This window comes from Schistocerca gregaria, chromosome 4 (assembly GCF_023897955.1).
Source record: "Schistocerca gregaria isolate iqSchGreg1 chromosome 4, iqSchGreg1.2, whole genome shotgun sequence".
NCBI classification, from domain to species: domain Eukaryota; kingdom Metazoa; phylum Arthropoda; class Insecta; order Orthoptera; family Acrididae; genus Schistocerca; species Schistocerca gregaria.
The window spans coordinates 574,159,506-574,162,425 of NC_064923.1; the positions used below are offsets into that span (position 1 = coordinate 574,159,506).

At 43.9% G+C, this 2,920-nt stretch overlaps 1 non-coding gene across 1 annotated transcript; it reads left to right on the forward strand.

Annotated features, from left to right (window-relative positions):
* Nucleotides 1–1,382: 1,382 nt before the first annotated feature.
* Nucleotides 1,383–1,455, forward strand: Trnaa-cgc (transfer RNA alanine (anticodon CGC)). The gene has a single exon. It is a non-coding gene; the product is annotated as a tRNA-Ala (tRNA).
* The last annotated feature ends 1,465 nt before the right edge of the window (nucleotides 1,456–2,920 follow it).

Here is a 2,920-nt window from a genome sequence, read left to right on the forward strand (position 1 = left end):
TTTACTCGACGACTCTCTGTCAGTTACTAAGAACTGTGACCTTTCTGACAGGAAATCACGAAACCAGTCACATAACTGAGAAGATATTCAATAAACACGCAATCTCACTACCAGGCCCTTGTGTAATACAGTGTCAAAAGCCTTCTGGAAATCTACAAATACGGAATCAATATGACATCCCTTGTTAATAGCACTCAACACTTCGTGTGAGTAAAGCTTTAGTTGTGTTTCACAAGAACGATGTTTTCTAAATGCGTGTTGACTCTGTGTCGATAGACCGTTTTCTTCGAGGTAATTCGTAATGTTCGAACACAATATACAGTATGTTCCAAAATCCTGCTGCGATCGACGTTAATGGTTCAAATGGCTCTGAGCATTATGGGAATTAACATCTGTCATCATCAGTCCCCTAGAACTTAGAAGTACTTAAACCTAAATAACCTAAGGACATCACACACATCCATGCCCGAGGCAGGATTCGAGCCTGCGACCGTAACGGTCACGCAGTTCCAGACTGAAGCGCCTAGAACCGCACGGCCACACCGGCCGGCCGATCGACGTTAATGTTTCATATAGGCATTCCAGTTGAGCTCTCCCCGGAGATACTCCTAGGTGTTTTGCGGTGGTTACTGTTTCTCTAAACCTGTCATCAGTAATGTAGTTGTACAATAGCGGGTTTCTTTTCCTATGCATGCGCAATGTATTACAGTTATTGACATTGAGGGTCAACTGCCAGAGCCTGCACAATTTCTCAATCCTCGGTACGTCATTGTGCAAATCGTTACTGTCTTCTGGCGCTGCTACTTTCATACAGCCATCGCATCACCTGCAAACAGTCCTAAAGAGCTTCCGATGCTTTCTATTCGATAATTTATGGTTCAAATGGCTCTGAGCACTATGGGACTTAACAGCTGAGGTCATCAGTCCCCTAGCTGAGGTCATCAGTCCCCTAGAACTTAGAACTACTTAAACCTGAATAACCTAAGGACGTCACACACATCCATGCCCGAGGCGGGATTTGAACCTGCGACCGTAGCGGTCGCGCGGTTCCAGACTGAAGCGCCTAGAACCGCTCGACTAGATAATTTATATACTTGTAAACAGTAACGGTCCCGTCACTCTTCCTAGGGATACCCCGGCGATTACATCTACATCTTCCAATTTGTTCCGTTAACAGTGACATGTTGAATTCTGTCTGCACGAAAGGGTTATCTGAAAATGAACACTCCCTTACTTTTGGGAAAATGCTCTACATTCAGTTCTGAGCAACAGACAGACAAATCAACAATCGGTGTAGCACATGAGGAGGAGTCAGTAAACGGGATAGAACGCTCCAAATTTCTAAGCGTACATGTTGATCTAAATATGAAATGGAAGTACCGAGCGAGGTGGCGCAGTGGTTAGCACACTGGACTCGCATTCCGGAGGACGACGGTTCAATCCCGTCTCCGGCCATCCTGATTTAGGTTTTCCGTGATTTCCCTAAATCGTTTCAGGCAAATGCTGGGATGGTTCCTTTGAAAGGGCACGGCCGATTTCCATCCCCATCTTCCCTAACCCGACCTTGCGCTCCGTCTCTAATGACCTCGTTGTCGACGGGACGTTAAACACCACTAACCTAACCTATGAAATGGAAGAAGCTTATTAGTGAGCTGCTCAAACATTTGTTCAGGTACTTTTGCTCTCTGTATAATTGCTAGTCTTGGAAACAAAGGAGTCAACCTCCTTACATATTTTGCATATTTGCTTTCAGTAATTTTTATGGAATAATTTTATTGTGTGCCTCATCACTTAGAAAAAAATATCGATTGCGAAAGCGAGCAATAAGAGTAAGATGTGGTGCTCACCTGGGGTCGTCATATAGGCACTTCTTCAAGGACCTGGGCATTTTAAATGCACCTTCTCAATGGATATAACCGCTAATGAAATTCTTCATAAATAATTCATCGCATTTTGAGAAGTACAGTTATGTCCATCTCTACAACACTAGCGGAAAAACGTCATTTATTGCCCATTATTAGAGCTGTTAGTGACACGGAAGTCGCGCAATGTGGCATCAGCTGAAAAGACTTGACCGGCGGCCGAACTTCCCCAGGTGGGGACTGCCGGCCTTAATTGCCATACAGTCATTTTACTAAGTTGAAACTTCCGGACAGATTATAACTGTGTGCCGGACCGAGACACCAACTCGGGACCTTTGCCTATTGCGGGCAAGTCCTCTACAATCTGAGCTACCCAAGCACGACTCACGCTCCGTCCTCACAGCTTTACTTCTGTCAGTACCTCGTCTCCTACTTTGCAAACTTTACAGAAGCTCTCCTGCGAACCTTGCAGAACTAGCACTCCTGAAAGAAAGGATATTGCGGAGATATGGATTAGCCACAGCCTGGGGGATGTTTCCAGAATGAGATTTTCACTCTGCAGCGGATCACTTGCCCGCGAAAGGCAAAGGTCCTGAGTTCGAGTCTCGGTCCGGCACACAGTTTTAATCTGCCAGGAAGTTTCATATCAGCGCACACTCCGCTACAGAGTGAAAATCTCATTCTATTTCACTAAGCTGTTTGTGGATCAGAAAGGAGTTCAGTAAGCAGCAACAAAAATTTTTGATCATTTCCCAGTACTATACAATGGGTGACAGGTAACAAAGCAAGTTTTAAATCGAACCTAAAATCATTTCTCCCAGACAACTTCTATTCTATGAACGTATTTTTATCTAAAAACTAGTATCCCGAAAAAAGTAAAAAGCTACTAGTTTTAAGAGCAGCTGCATGATTAGGACCAAAACATTATATGGTCATTAATGTTAACATTAATCACGGATACATATGCCGTAATTGAATCGTTCCACATAATTTCGACAAAAAATCGTTTAAATGGTTTATGGAACACGTAAGTAACTAACCGTACCTTCCGCCACTCA